This window comes from Solanum stenotomum, chromosome 5 (genome assembly GCF_019186545.1).
Source record: "Solanum stenotomum isolate F172 chromosome 5, ASM1918654v1, whole genome shotgun sequence".
Lineage (NCBI taxonomy): Eukaryota > Viridiplantae > Streptophyta > Magnoliopsida > Solanales > Solanaceae > Solanum > Solanum stenotomum.
Genome location: NC_064286.1, coordinates 40973659 through 40990210, shown reverse-complemented (window position 1 = coordinate 40990210; position 16552 = coordinate 40973659). Strand labels below are relative to the sequence as shown.

The 16552-nt window shown below is 33.3% G+C and overlaps 1 long non-coding RNA gene and 3 other non-coding genes across 4 annotated transcripts; 1 reads left to right on the top strand and 3 right to left on the bottom strand.

Annotated features, from left to right (window-relative positions):
- The first annotated feature begins 1711 nt into the window (after positions 1-1711).
- On the top strand, positions 1712-4614 carry LOC125865311 (uncharacterized). The gene is made up of 3 exons (XR_007446339.1): positions 1712-1840; positions 2274-2350; positions 4394-4614. It is a non-coding gene; the product is annotated as an uncharacterized LOC125865311 (long non-coding RNA).
- Positions 4615-6307: 1693 nt separating this feature from the next.
- Positions 6308-6379, bottom strand: TRNAP-AGG (transfer RNA proline (anticodon AGG)). Its single transcript has one exon. It is a non-coding gene; the product is annotated as a tRNA-Pro (tRNA).
- A 1043-nt stretch (positions 6380-7422) lies between these two features.
- Positions 7423-7494, bottom strand: TRNAP-UGG (transfer RNA proline (anticodon UGG)). The gene has a single exon. It is a non-coding gene; the product is annotated as a tRNA-Pro (tRNA).
- Positions 7495-10931: 3437 nt separating this feature from the next.
- Positions 10932-11003, bottom strand: TRNAP-UGG (transfer RNA proline (anticodon UGG)). The gene has a single exon. It is a non-coding gene; the product is annotated as a tRNA-Pro (tRNA).
- Between the last annotated feature and the right edge of the window lie 5549 nt (positions 11004-16552).

Genomic DNA, 16552 nt, shown 5'->3' with positions numbered 1-16552 from the left:
TACTCATTGTTTTCAATGCGTATTTTGTTTTTTATTTGAAAAATTAAAGAACTGGCAATTACTGATTGATTTTGTATTTTGTGTTAACTTGATTTATTTTTTATCTGATTTTATCAAAGGTAAAGAATGAACGGGGAAATCTCAAAATCAAGTGCTCAGCCATTTTTTGTTGAGAACGCTAAAGAATTTCTCAAAATTTGTGGATGTCTTTCTCTTTGATTGCGATGGTAAAAGAAAAATCACTTTGTATTATTACTTTTCATATCATGTAATTTCGTATAAGATTTTTTCTTCTTTTTCTATTTGAACATGTTTGAAGCAAATTTTATCGAAAACTAATTAGGTAAGAATTTATAAGTTTCCATTTTCGTGAGATTTCACTGAGTATGTTGTTATTGTTGTTGCAGTTGTCGTCTTTATGCACATCAATTGTATCAGATAATTTAGACACATGATTTTAATATCGATGTCAAAAAGCATATAAATATAAATATAAATATTTACTAATAAATAAGGAAGTACAATGTGTTTAGTATTAATAGTGTTAAAAATTTAAATCATCATTATTCTGCTTTATTGTGAAGCATGGCCAATAACGACTATGGGTCTGATCAATAGCTATTAGTGCTAATTATTTATGTATTTTAATAATAAATGCCTTTATTTGATGTGATTATGGAATCAAATTATCTTTAAAACTCTTTATATATATATATATATATATATATGGACTTTTTGATGTTGACTTTTTTTAATTTATTTATAAAATATATATAAGATTAATTAAAAGATGAAGATTTAAAATATACAGTTTTGAAGATGGTTATAACTTCACACTTCCTATAATGTAGATTTTTAGCAAATAGTAATGTGATATGTCACGCTCATTTAAAATATATTAATCCTCATTACATCTTCAAATTGGTTTATTATAATATCATACTACATCTTTAAATTGGGTTATTCTAATATCATAATTTTTTTCCCTGAAGATTGGAAAGATAAAAGAAACAACCCAACACTTAATAGATAATTTTAAGAAATTAATAGAAAATGAATTAGCTTTTACCAAAATTTCTATTTCTATGCTATTTTTTGAAATTTCATCAAGATTTCTTGTAATGACCCTCCAGGTCATTTTTAAATTAAAGAATTCTTTCTCTCGTATAGAGCATTCCTGTAGCGACCCCAAGTCATTTATGACTTGTTGGCACTGACTGTTCGGTCGTCTGGTCGTTCGTTTGGGTTTTAGACTCATTTCTCTGTTTTGGAGATTTTATAACTTGAAAAGTTGACTTTGGTCAACCTTCTTGGAAGACGTGCTCAGATGAAAATTCTGACAGCTAGGTTAGCTTCGGAAGATCGATTTTGGTCTAGAACGACCCTTTGTTCACTTCCCGAGGCTTTAGATGGCAGTTGTGGAATCTGGCTCAAAATGATACTCGGTGTGGGACCCACTTTTCATCGAAGCGATATCCAAATGGAAATTCTGCCTTCACCGTTGAGTCCGAAATATCGTTTCCAATCAGATTCCATATATGGTTTGTATTTTTCCGACTCCGAACGAGTCCGAAACATCGAAATTTAAGTTTGAAGGGTTGTAGAATTTTAACGCGGCGGTGACGTGGCAGAGCCACGCGACGCCACGTGGCAGCGGAGTGGAAATCTGGAAATTTCCAGATTTTAGGACGATTTTCGTCCATTTTTTCCCCTCAACTTCAACATAAGATTTATCCTTCATTTTGAGTCCAAATTAGGTGCTTCAAAAGGCTAACTTCAAGAGAATTTCGTGGGGAATCTAGCGGTGATCTCAGAAACGCGAGGGGAGGCTTCGTTTGAGGTAAGGAATCGATTTTAGCCACTGCTAGGGTGATTTCCGGATTGAATTGTTGTTGAATTTTGAAATGTGAGATCTTGATCATCTTAGGTCCGTTTTGAGTCATTCTTGAGGCTAACTTGTAGAGTTTTTCGCAAGGATCGTCGTGGTATAATCTGTTTGGGTTGAAAGGGTCTCGTTTTTCCAGAAATTGGTGATCAAGGGGCTGCCCATTTTAATTGTTGTGGCTGATTTGCTATGTTTTAGGCATCTGTTTGTGCTAAATTTTGGGGTATTAGTTTAGTAAGGTATTTGGGACGTTTTCACGGATTCGTTTTCGAGATTCCAATTGTGGGCCCCACAATCCCGTTTTAGACCCGATTTTGGGTCCGTCTCCGAAAAATATAATTTTAGTGTCAATATATTCGTAATGACGAGGTGATTAACCTTTTGTTAGTGGGGAAGCATTTGGAGACCGTTCGGAGAGGAAAAGATCCGGTACCGTGAGTTGGAGCACGCGTGATCGGCTTTCAGGTAGGCTATGGTTTTCTCTCGTGAGATTGAGCATGTTTAGGCATTTGTTTATTGATTTGCTTGAGTATGGAGGGGTTCGGGTGTCGAGCATGCTAAATTTCTATAATTCCTGCCTTAGACCTTATTTCGGGAAAGTGTTGGATTATGACAGCATGTCTCTTGATATTATTGAATATCCATATCTGGTGGTGTATATGATAATATTGATTTGAAGTATGTTTGGCCTTAGTCTAGGCTTAGACTAGTGTTGCCATAGACTTGCGAGATTTCGGATGTCGTTGGGCAGTAGAACTTTTTCCGACGTCGTTTCGGACGGTTAGCTCCTTGTAGACTGATATAGCAGACTTGAGTCTGATAGTCGGTAACTCAGCTTATGACCTTGTATCCATAATGCCCTGCTTTTATATCGGCTACAAATACCCGGTTAAAGTCCGTGGTCTAGCTTACTCATTATTGGATACTTCCTCGGCGATTTGGGGTATATGAGGGTCGGACTAAAAGGATTATTTATGGTAATCGGTTTGGTGATATTTCCCGCGACGGATGGTTGGATATTGATTCTTAGCTACAGTACCCGGTTAGAGTCCGTGGTCCAGCTTACTTATTCCAGGTTTAGCTACAGTACCCGGTTCGAGTCCGTGGTCCAGCTTACCTGTGATCTGGTTTCAGCTACAGTACCCGGTTAGAGTCCGTGGTCCAGCTCATTTATGTCCAGGCTTAGCTACAGTACCCGGTTCGAGTCCGTGGTCCAGCTTACCTGTGATCTGGTTTCAGCTACAGTACCCGGTTAGAGTCCGTGGTCCAGCTCATTTATGTCCAGGCTTAGCTACAGTACCCGGTTCGAGTCCGTGGTCCAGCTTACCTGTGATCTGGTTTCAGCTACAGTACCCGGTTAGAGTCCGTGGTCCAGCTCATTTATGTCCAGGCTTAGCTACAGTACCCGGTTCGAGTCCGTGGTCCAGCTTACCTGTGATCTGGTTTCAGCTACAGTACCCGGTTAGAGTCCGTGGTCCAGCTCATTTATGTCCAGGCTTAGCTACAGTACCCGGTTCGAGTCCGTGGTCCAGCTTACCTGTGATCTGGTTTCAGCTACAGTACCCGGTTAGAGTCCGTGGTCCAGCTCATTTATGTCCAGGCTTAGCTACAGTACCCGGTTCGAGTCCGTGGTCCAGCTTACCTGTGATCTGGTTTCAGCTACAGTACCCGGTTAGAGTCCGTGGTCCAGCTCATTTATGTCCAGGCTTAGCTACAGTACCCGGTTCGAGTCCGTGGTCCAGCTTACCTGTGATCTGATTTCAGCTACAGTACCCGGTTAGAGTCCGTGGTCCAGCTCATTTATGTCCAGGCTTAGCTACAGTACCCGGTTCGAGTCCGTGGTCCAGCTTACCTGTGATCTGATTTTGGCTACAGCACCCGGTTCGAGTCCGTGGTCCAGCCCACCCGTGCCCGACCTTTGGCTACAGCACCCGGTTCGAGTCCGTGGTCCAGCCCATATAGGTTGACTCATTAGCTATAGTACCCGGTTCGAGTCCGTGGTCCAGCTTGCACGTGGTGTATTCCCAATTCCTCACTAAAGCTTCAGTTTAGTCTTGATTACTCTCATCTGCAGGTTGAGGTTTTGGAGGTTGGAGAGATTCCGGTTAAAGTCCGGGACGTAATGAGATCTTGGAATATGATTGGGAATGGTTCAGTTACAAGTCCGGAAATTGGTAATATTGTGATAGACCTTCTAGCTCCATTATTTTACTTCAACTGTCAGTCCATCTGCCGGGCTTATGGGGGTCCGTGCAGGTGGTTTCTTTTATTGTGCACGAGCGTACCCGTCGGGTTTATGGGAGCCCGGCGGAGTTAGTTAGATTGCTTGTCTTTGTTGCCTGTACGCTCGTGTACATACCCCCCATTTACTACTCTTTGCACTTGATGTGACCCTTTATTTGCATTTCAGTTTACTTTTGCTTATCTTGCTCAGTCGGCCGATGATGCCTACTGGGTACCTGTTGTTTTGGTACTCATGCTACGCTCTGCATCTATTTTGTGATGCAGGTCCGAGCACTAGTAGCCAGCGTTGATCGAGCTTGGAGTAGACTTATCCGGAGACGGGGGTGAGCACACGGCGTTTTGTACTATCTCAGTCTCCATCTGTATATATAGACTTGTCTTTTTCCTTTCGAGACAGTCTAGTCTCTGTTGTCCAGTTTTGGGACTTGTACTCATTTTGTAGTAGCTCTGTACTAGTGACTTCCAGGTTCTGGGAGGGATCTTTATTTGTAGATATGTTTTTGGTTTGCGTCCGGCTGTTTATATTGTTATTTGCCTACTCTTGTTTAATTTCTACCCTCAGACCCATTACTTGTTGTTCCGGGTTACGGGTTGGCTTACCTGCTGGTGGGTTATAGTAGGTGTCATCATGACTTGATAAATCGGGTCGTGACATTTCTATTTGGGTGTATTTTGTTTAATATTAAATAATTTTTGAAATGATTACAACTTCCCCCAACTAGCGATTTATATGCTAAAAATGAAAGAAAAATGAGAGTACATGAAAAGCTAATTAATAACTATTACTAATTTACTAATGGTTATTTATGAGTTTCAATGATAAATGTCTTTATTTGATGTAGCTATTGAATAAAATTATCTTTAAAAATTCTAATATTACTTGATTAACAAGATTTTTAAATAAATTGATGCTAGGAATCAATTAGAATAGAGTGCTCTTTAGTTTCATTTAATATGTGGGAGGACACGTGAAACAACTTTAAATACTTCAAGAAAAGACAAAAAAAATTATCGACATAAAATCTATTGCCATTAGATTTGTAGTTTACTTTTATTTTTTGAGAATTTATTATTATTATAGTAAATAAAGTGCATAACCTTTTTTTTATTTGTAACATAAAAGGATAAAAAAATATTTTTATTTCAATTGGAGATGAGGAAATATTTTTAAGTTAATTAAAATAACAAATAGCATATGTGGGTGGTTAGTTTTTTTCGAAGATTGGAAAAGTAAAAAAATAATTCAGTACTTGATAGACAATTTTAATATATTAATAAAAAAAGTTGGACTAATTTTTATAGAAACTTTTATCTCTAAGCTATTTTTAAAAATATCATAAAGATAACAATTTGAATGTCTTTTCTTTAAGAATATTCCACTAAATTGATTGTTTAGTCATTTATTTTATATGTAACGATAACAAAAAATAATAAGGGTCATTACTTAAGAAGATGCAAAAATACTAAAGTTTGTTCGAAAATTTCAAAAATTAAAACTAAAATTCAAATTTTTTATACAAAAAGTAAAAGTGAAGAAAATATTATTGCTTATTGCACTTATAAAACTAAGATAAAGGTTATTTAAAATATTAATAGATTTTATGATAGAATAATAAATAAATTATGTATACACATTTTACTGTGTAAAAATATAAAGTTTACTTAATTTTTTTTCTTGCATATGATGTTTGGGTATTAATTTGAGTTTCAGTATAAATTTTAAAACTAAGTCTTACAGTTTTTACTAGATAAATAAATAATTTTCTTTCTACGAATACTTAAATATGCATTTTATCTTCGTTTTTAACACCAAACTACTTTTAGCTTTAAATTTGTTTAAGTTTCATTACAAAATCAAACTATAATATGATAGTTGAAAATGTTAGCCTTAAATTAATGAGTAGTTTAGAAATCAATTCTTGAAAAAAAAAAAAGTAAACGAATTCATCAGTAAATTTTGAATATATTGCATATAACATAGAATTTGACGACAAGACGATAATTTTAGATAAAGAAAATATTTTTAAATATAATTTCATATAACATTGAGTTAATATGATTATATAAATAGTAATAATAATAATAATGTATTATTATAACATTTTTTACCATAATAAATTTTATAAATTATTCTTAATTTAAAAATATCCACACAACACGTGGACACATATACAAGAGGGGGCATTCCGAGAATTGAACTCGGGACCTCTCGCACCCTAAGCGAGAATCATACCACTAGACCAAATGCCCTTTTGTTGAAGTAGATATGCTTCTTATATAATTCATTTTAGTTTATGATCCATATCTAGCATGCTTATTTATTTTTTTCTTTGCATTATGATAAGTCATTTAATAGCTATCTAGATCTCTGAGTTGTCAGAACAGGTTCAGTATTGTTTATTTGCTTTGTGTCATCAATATTTTATTTTCTATTTGGCCATGAAATTGCTAGCTAACTTTAATAAAATACTGGTATATGCTAGTTGCAGAGTTTTAGCTGTTGTTGAATCATAAAATACATCCATGGAGCTTTGCATTTGAATTTGAAATATAATGAAAATTTAAGAGCTAACAAAGAATAACTAAACTCTAATTCTCCACCATTTAATATATTTTTTTAAAAAATATCATTTGATTATATCTATAAATTTTATTGAGCTCTTCTAATACAGACAGGTAAAGTTACACGTTTGCTCAAAGCGTCAAACCTACCACATTTATACTAATATTTTGGCACTAATGGTACGTAAATATAACTATCTACGGAAGTTAACATATTAAATAGGTATTCCTTTAGATGGATAATTTCTTTAAAATAATATTGTTTATTACGATCTCCTTTTGCTCGAAAATCAATGGCATTAATGTGGCTAATGAAATAAGGTTTTAGGTTCAATTTTCAGGTGAGACAAAACAGTAAAATAATTTCTTTTCAAATATTCCAGTCTTGGTTGAACCACCATTATATATATAATATAAAAGAAAAAGAAACGATAAATAAATAACAAACATTTTGATTTGTCCCATCATGTGGATATAATATTCTTCTTCTTTTAATTGTAAAAAAAGGGNAAAATCAATGGCATTAATGTGGCTAATGAAATAAGGTTTTAGGTTCAATTTTCAGGTGAGACAAAACAGTAAAATAATTTCTTTTCAAATATTCCAGTCTTGGTTGAACCACCATTACATATATAATATAAAAGAAAAAGAAACGATAAATAAATAACAAACATTTTAATTTGTCCCATCATGTGGATATAATATTCTTCTTCTTTTAATTGTAAAAAAAAGGGGCATTCCGAGAATCGAACTCGGGACCTCTCGCACCCAAAGCGAGAATCATACCACTAGACCAAATGCCCAGTTGTCTCTCGTATCATATCTATATTCTATTTACTCCTCATACAACTCATTTCTTGTCCTCAAGTTTCACTTTTCTTTTATTCATTTGGAAAGTGAGTTGGTAATTGAAATTAGTGTAATTATTAGGATGGTAATTATCAGTTTAGTAATTACACTGTATAGTAATTATGTTAACCTGTTTGTTTGTAACAATGTAATTACAAGTATATTGTTTGGTTGCACAAGTGCAATCATAAGGTTATATTAAATTTTGAAAATAAAAATTAATTATCTAAAATTTTAAAAATTTATTGGACAAATATGGGCCTTTATAAATGAAATGAAATTAAATATTTAGGATATATATTGTCTCTAGAAAATATATTAGTTAATAAACATATGTTCTGATTAATAAACAACAATGACGGCTCTTTCCCTTTCTCCCTCCGTGGAACAACTTTTCACTCTCACCATAGCTACCCAACTAGTTCTTCTTCTTCTACTACTGCTTCTCCAACTTTGTTATCAAATGACTTCAAATTAATTTTTTGGATTGAAAATTAAATCGAATTCTTATCTTTTTGTGCCGATTTCACCAGAGGGAGAGTTGTTTTTTTCCTGTTAAAACCTTCAACCAAAGGCTCTCTTGAAATTTTGGGTAAGATGGTGCATTTAAAAATGAATTAATTAATTAATGGACAAAATAACTGAAACGTGTCGCTTTATAATTGAGTTTTGGAAGTAAAGTGATACATTCAAGCGTTGTCATCAGCGTGTTCACAAACATAGGGAGAAAATTGATCAAAATAGTCTATTTACAAAGATATTTAATACATTTGTGGGGTAATAGGATACTTGCATAGTTAATGTGTCTTTTTGAAAATTCGAGACAACTTCAGGTGTCACTTTATGTCTTTTTTCAAAAATATAATGTCATAAAATTATTAAACATTTGACAAAAAGATAATATGCCAAGTCTAACTAAAAAATAAATGACTTGCAATGTGAAATATCAAGTCAATACTACTAAACAAATGAAACCAAAAATATAACATAAGTTCTAAATTCAAAACAAATTTTTTAACATAATACTCTTATGTCAAATTTCAACATAGCATACGTAAATATGATTTAAAAGAAAAGAAAAACGTAAGTCTATAACCTTAGTCAACAATGAAGTCTACCTTAATTTAAAAATTATAATACTAACAAATTATGCTAATGAAAAAAATAGAATAAATAAATAAATAGATGATACGAAAAATTGAATGGAATCACATAAAAAAAAGTTGAGAATGAGAAGGAAATGAAATATAATAACAAAAATAATTTTAAAAATTAGAAAATGTTAGAATAACAGAAATATTTTTTCTAAAAATATAATAGAAATAAAAAATAAATTAAAAAGAAAGATACAACTATATATAAATAAAATGAAGAAAGAATTTTAAAAAGTTTCATGTAATTACACTCAATTCCTAACCCTGCTTGGGAATTAAGGAGTGTAATTACTATCTTTAAATTACACCCAATTTCTTTCTTACCAAGTAATTACTTGATCTACCAAACATGTCAAAGAATGTAATTACACTCAACAACACTAAATCTCGATTACATTGTGGCTTTCCAAACAGGCTCTTACACAACAATCAGCCTGGTGCATTTTAGAAAAAACATATTGAGTCCTGAAATCTGAATTATTGGTTTTTTTTAATTCTAGATTATAATTAATGCAACACCTTCTTGATTAATCTTGTGTGTTATTCTTGTTTGTGTTTTATTCTGTAGCTCATTAGATGCAAGTTGGCTCACCAAATAACATGAAACCTTGTGATATTCATGCTTTTTTACTTAATTAAAAATGAATGAAGTTCGTCAATTGAAATTTATTAGTTTGAGTAGGAAATTCTTTACGAGATCTGGGAAAATACTAACAATCTTCTTCATGATATAATAAGTCAAACATACTTGCAGATTTTTGTTACTTCGCAGGAAAAACATTGCTATTTATAGAACAAATATATATGAGATCTTTTCGAAGGAGACATATCTCATAAGTTTTTTAAATTCAAACAAAACTGAATTTTAATTTATATAAATAATTCAAAGTACATATTTATTTTAAGGTTTGATTCAAATCCAAAATGCAAGTTCAAATCTCTGATATTAATATATTGTATATAAATGTTTTTGAGTTTAAGTAATATGCATAAACATTGTAAAATACAATCAGGTAAGGAACTAAGGATCATCTTCATTTTCATCATCACTAAATTGATTTACGTATTTTATTTCTTCAAATCATGTAAACAATCAGCTTCATACACCGTCAGAGTAATCATTAACTCTATTATTTATGGAAAGTCTTCATTTTCCCCCAGATTTTGTAGTGGGAAAATATTATTGTTTATTTTCATAGTTGATTTTAATATTTTAAATAGCTAACATACAAATATCATTTGCAGTGATCCTTTATTCTGATAATTAGGCGAATTTTTTTTAATGAGGTAACTCTCCATGCATATTACTAGATATGTGTATTCTTTTCTTTTTAACAAGATTTTTTCTAGTAAGGATTTTAACGAGGCACATTATCTATTGATGAACTCCAATGAGTAGTAAATACATCATATTGTGGATGTCCATTACAGAATTTTATAGATGAACTTGAAATCAAGAAGACAACTTACAAACACCTCTGTAAGCTGGTATCTATAAGCAACTTACAAGCATCTCCACAAATATGTTCATATAAGCAACTTATAAGCAACTCTGCGAGCAAGTTCCTATAAGCAACTTACACAAGCATGTTCTTATAAGCAACTTACAAGTAACTCTGCAAATAGGTTCCTACAATCAGCTTAGAAATAGCTTCTTTAAAACAGTTTCTAATGAGACAGCAAGCAACGAGTATTAAGTAAAATCATACATATTTGTTCTTCCACTACAATTTTTTTCCCCATAAAAATTCAAGGGAGAGTATTGTAAAGCAAATAATTGGATATACATGTGGATGGTGCCCACTCATCTTGATGACCAAGTATATCATAGTAGCAAGTATACTACTTCCAATTTGGAGGCTTTATATAAAGCCTTTCATTCTATGTGAAATAGAATAACACAATATAGAAGCAAAACATAGTTACTACTCTCTCTCTTTTTCTTCCTTTGTTATAGTCTAAATAATCTCCTTTTATTGTATAACACAACTGCTGATTGTCAAGTAGAAAATAAATACAAAACTGTAAATAGTAGTTGAGAATATACACCTTGTGTAAATCAGTTCCTTTTGTTGCAATCATTCCTTTTAGTTTATTTCTTTTTATAATTATGATGACAATATTAATGAGATGAGTTTATGTAATCATACCTTTTAATTTAATTTATTTATTTATAATGACATTGTGACAAAATTAATGAGATGCATCACACATGTGAGAACCCAAAAAATTGTTTTGGGGCATTCCGAGAATCGAACTCGGGACCTCTCGCACCCAAAGCGAGAATCATACCACTAGACCAAATGCCCAACTTTGAAAAAGTGACAAGTTATTTTATAGTTTTGTAAATATCATCATTCATCACAACAAGTTCTATTATTATAATATAGAGTACTTGAGTATACAAATTACAGTAGTTATAAAGACGTGCGGTGCTAAAGAAATCAGCCATGAAAACATGTATAAGGTCATACCTTTTGCATGATGGGTCAACGAGGAAATGGGAACAACGGCTTAAGCCATTAGGTGTAGGAACTTTCCAGAGGTGGAATCTTCTAGTTCTTCCTATTTGACCCGAAACTGATCGAAAGCTTCCTTGTAAACTAAGGCTAAGACACGCTTGATAGCAACAAGCTAGTGACTTCTTTCAGGTCATTAACTATAACTTGCACGAGGTATCACAGTGGGGCCCGTCTTCTGTCTGGTTTTTGGGTCGGGTCGAACATCTTTGAAATTACATCACCGCCTCTCGTCTAACTCGAGCTGCCCCTCTCCTTTAGCAGTTAAAGTAGCAGACCTTGAACCTGAAACGACTTTTATGAGTTGTCTCAATAGTGACCGACTTTATTTTATTAGTTGTATGATTAGTGGCTTAGTTGTTCCCTGTCTAAAAGCTACAGTAAAGAAAATCCTTTTTTTTAAAAAAAACAATAAGCCACTAATCTGCCTTAGGTACTCTTTTAAGTCCATGTAAGGCGGAGGGAATGGAGGGACTTGCAGGCGTTTTTGTATCTCAAGGGAGTTCAGTTCCCCGAGGATGAACAAGTAAGACTACAAGGCTACTTTCAGAAGTATCTACTCGTTACAGAATCTCATGTGTCAAAGTGTTGATTTCATATAGTAAAAAAAAGGGGGACGTGCTATATCCGAAACTTTGTATAGGTTGGGTTTTCTGGGCTTTGATGCTTACCTTCTTATTATTAAAAGGGGAGGGTTTAATAAAGGAGCTGAAATCCACTTGATTGTAAGGAGAAGAGGTCTTTAGCAGAATTTCCACATATATAGGGGTGAAAGACTCATATTAGAGATTATATAGAAGCACCCCAACCCCTTTCTTGTTCCTTTCTTCCAATAGGTCCGCTCGCCTATCTCACCACCTTCCTTCAGTTGGGTGAGCCTTCGCCTTTTGGATCGTCTTCGGCCCAATGCGGTACCCACCATTTTTTGGTTCCAGAACCTATAAAAGGAGATGGTTGTGGCGCAAAGTACTCTTGTGCACCTACGTCATTTGGCTCGCGTGCAGAAGGTCAGACTCATAGTCTTCCAGGGGGATTCTAGTACCGATATGAGTAGCACGCGTGTCTGGATATGTTCTCGCAGGGTCGGAAGGAGCGCACACCAAGTTAGATAGAACAAATGGGGTCCTGTCAAGTCGGTCTGTTAATGCCTTATCTTCTTATTTATAAGATAGTCAACAACTCGTTGGGCCTCAACACATTTCTTGTCTTACCTCCCATGATTAAGGCAAGAATGAGTGAGGTTGCGTTTTGACAACCATCTCACGTGCCAAAGTAAAATGGTTGTTCTTCCTTCTCTACTCCTTCTTTTTCTACATATATATATGGCAGAGGGTTACCAGAGAAGGGGGGACAACTCCTTTCTCCTTTGCCTTGCTCCTTTTGATTAGCCAGCTTCCAAGAGGGAGAAGGTCTTAAGAAAATCTCAGGCATACTACTAATCGGTTATTCATGGTCTGATCGAGCAACCTATGAATAATTGTCGCCTACATAACCTACTTCCTAGACCAAGGGAAGAAGGTATCAGATCGCATTTTAGTGTACTTGTTACTAGGTGACAAATGAGTGGATTGAATCTGATTTGGATGGATTAAATATGAATTGAGTTAAAATGGATTGGATCACAATCCACCCAATAAAATATGGGTAAATATGAATTTGGTCAAATATGTTTGGATAAAATGATTGTAACCCACTTTAATTTTCTAAAGTAAAAAAATATTAAATCAAAACTAAATTGTTAATACCTCAATCCCTAATACCTCACCCCATCCCACCTTTTTAAAAATAATTTTTAATTCAAAAAAAGAAATTAAATTTTTTTTACTTGTACCCCCACCTAGCCCTCACCCCACCCAATAAAAAATAAAAAATAAAAATAAAAATAAATTTCCCACCTTACCCCCACCCCACCCCTCCGAGATACCCCCACCCACACCTCCTCCCACTATAGTTTTTTTTTAATAACTTTGTTTTGTTTTAAAAAAATGTCCTTCACCCCCCACCCCCCAAAAAACTCGAAAATAACCAAAAAATTTGCCCACCCTAACCCCCACCTCAGAACACCCCCCACCCACACCCCAAAACACCCAAAAATTATTTTACATAAAAAATTGGGACACATTTTTCTTTTTTCAATTAAATCCTAAAAGAATGACATATTTTTTTTTTTTTTTTACAATTATTTAATGACAATATCAACATTTTATCCATGTTTAGTCCTACTTATTTGCTAAAGAAAGTCCACAAAAGTTTGCTCTTCTATTTAAAAATTCACTATTTTAATCTAGAATAGTTTTTGTTTCCTAATTATCCTAAAATAAGGTCGCAAATAGGGGAAGGAACTACATAGAGCGGAAGGTGGTAAATGGGGTGATCCATGTGGAGAAGGAGGAAGTAGATGGGGGAGTTGTTGATTTGTATGAACATCCTTTTGAAAGAGGAAGCAAGGTGGATAAGCCTAATTTGAGGGATTAGGGCTCAACCAATTTGGAGGGGAAAAGTGTGAGTTTCTAGAAAGGACAATCGAGGAGGTGGAGTGTTCCACAGGTGACAAAGCTTCGGGACTCAAAGGTTTATCTTTTGTTTTTTATCAACATTGATGAAATATAGTTAAAACTGAGTGATGTATACTATTGTTGAGTTTCATGAAAGAGGTGAATTAGAGAATAGTAAGAATGTTTCATTCATTGTCATTGTTGATATCAAATTTTGGCTTGATATTTTCAAAGTTAGTATTTTAAAATATTTTGTTTGTTAAATAGTTCAAAATGCATGTTTTTCAATTTTAATGTGATTTATCAATAATTATCCTTGTTTGTGAAAATGCTAAGATTTTTATTTGTTAATTTTGTACATTATTGTTTTTAGCACAATCCATTAATTACATTCGTTACATTTGTTTATATTTATTTGAATATTTTTAGCACAATTTAGAAATATATTGAAACACATATAATAATTGCATACACATATATACTTTTTTTTTTATTAACCAATGGTTTTGAGCACACATTTTTGAGCCCATTGTATTGTACAAAAGTGATTTTTAAAATTTCCTATTTAAGTCCTTACTTTGTCCAAAAATAAAGGTGGTGGTGGATACTTACAATTTTCCTAAGTTGACAAAAACCCTAAAAAAGCTTTCCTCCCTCATTTTCAATTTTTCCAGCCGCCGCCACCACACCTGCTAAAACCCTAACACTTCACTTTTCCCTTCCATTTCCGCCACCGAACCACCAGATCTCCTCCAACCCACTTCATTGCCTCCACACTCTTCTTCTCTGAAAAAAATCAAACCAAAACCCCAGCTATTCTAGTTACAAAACAACAACCACAACAACAATGCCATCTCAACGAAGCTTCAAAACCCAACGACCGCCAGTCTTTTCCCCTTCACCCCTTTTTGATATTTTGTTTGCTTTTTTGCAGGTTATCAGTGAGCTCAAAGCTCCACCAAACAACGAGCTCAAAGCTCTGATCTCCATCTTCGGCGTGGCTCCAACTCTGTTGAACAAAAATCGAAGTGCCGCGGTGTCTTTAACTCCGGTGGACAACAATCAGCTGTCGCGAAGATAAATCTGGCGAGACTTCGACAGTGAGGCAGATCTCTTCTCCTTTTTATTCTTTTGTACAAATCAATTTATGTTTTACAGGTTGTTATTACTATATTTTTGTTGTTATTATTCGACTTTTGGTTTCTTTTCCAGTGAAATTTTCTCCATTGTTATTTTAAGCATTTTGTTTTGATTTAAACTAATTTCGAATGTTAGTCGTTCATGGTTTTGTTGACTTGTGTTAATATGTTAGTTGATTTATTTTTTTGTGTTTTTTATCCAAGTTAACTTTTGTTTACTGCTATGTTCAGTGTTTTTACCGTCCTTTTGTTTTTAAAAAGTCATTTCTAGTAATTTTTTTTGGTTTTTCTTGATTATGCTAAGGTACTGTTGGTATTGTCTCCTTTGGTCTAGTCTTTCTTTTTATGATTATGGTTTACTGTTTTTATTCTCAAATATTTAATTATTGTTTTGATTCTATTAGTGGCTCATTAATTATTGATCGTTGTTTCCATTATATTTTTTCTTAAAGTAGTCTTGGTTATTGCTATTGTAATTTATATTAAATAGAGATAGTTAAAGCTGATCAATGAACAAAATTTCTCCGTCGGTTTTTGAGGCTTTTTCATTTTATAAAACACGGAAAATTTAGTTTAAGTTTATTTACATTTTATGATAAAATAGACAGATGAAGAGATTACCGTCGATTTTCAAGGCCTCCCATGTATATAATACGGGTTTTAATTTAAGTTATTATTTATTTCATTTATTTTGATTCATATTAATCCTTTACTAACACTTTTATTATGTTTTTTGGTACCCAAAGTTGGTTTCCAAAGAAGCTATTCGGGGGTGCGGAGTTGGTGACTGAGGGATTCATATTTTTCATAGTGTGGTAGGTGGTAGTGTGGTAGGTAAGGAATTCATCTTAAAGATTTTATTATAATATTTTTTTTCAAGGGTCTTAATCTTGATATCTCTTTAATATTATTTATTCTTGTATATACCCTTTTTCTAGTAATTCGCTTATATGTATCTTAAATTCTGTTAAATCATTAAAATTATATTTTAATGGTTTTTGGGTTATTATACTATTATTATCAATTAGCTCAATTTTTACTTTTGTTTTATGTTTTTCCCATCCTTGTAAAGGATCTTCACTATATAACAATTCTATCTTATCTTGGATTATTTTTATTTTATCTATAGAGAATATAATTAATTCTATTTTAGGGTCTTCTTCTTTTATATTTTCTAGTAATAAAGTAGGAGCATTATTGTAAATTATTAGTCTTATTGTAAGAAAGTGTAGTGTAAATTAGTCAACAAGTAGGGTAGTATGCATGTGCATATTAAAAGTGGTAGGTATGGTGTGCATTAATAATGATGACAAGTGTATGAATGGTAGGTGGTGTGCATCATTAATAGGACAAGTGTATGAATGGTAGGTATATGCATTATTGTAAAGTAAGTGGTAGTGCATTATTGTGCAGTAAGTAGTATAATACGTGCATTATTGTATATTACTGTAGAAATAGGTAAAGGTATATACATTCCTTATATAGAAAGGAAATTCTAGCCTATTTCTATATAAAGGAATGTATATACCTTTGCCTATTTCTAATATACAATAATGCACGTACTATACTACTTACTGCACAATAATGCACTACCACTTACTTTACAATAATGCATATACCTACCATTCATACACTTGTCCTATTAATGATGCACACCACCTACCATTCATACACTTGTCATCATTATTAATGCACACCATACCTA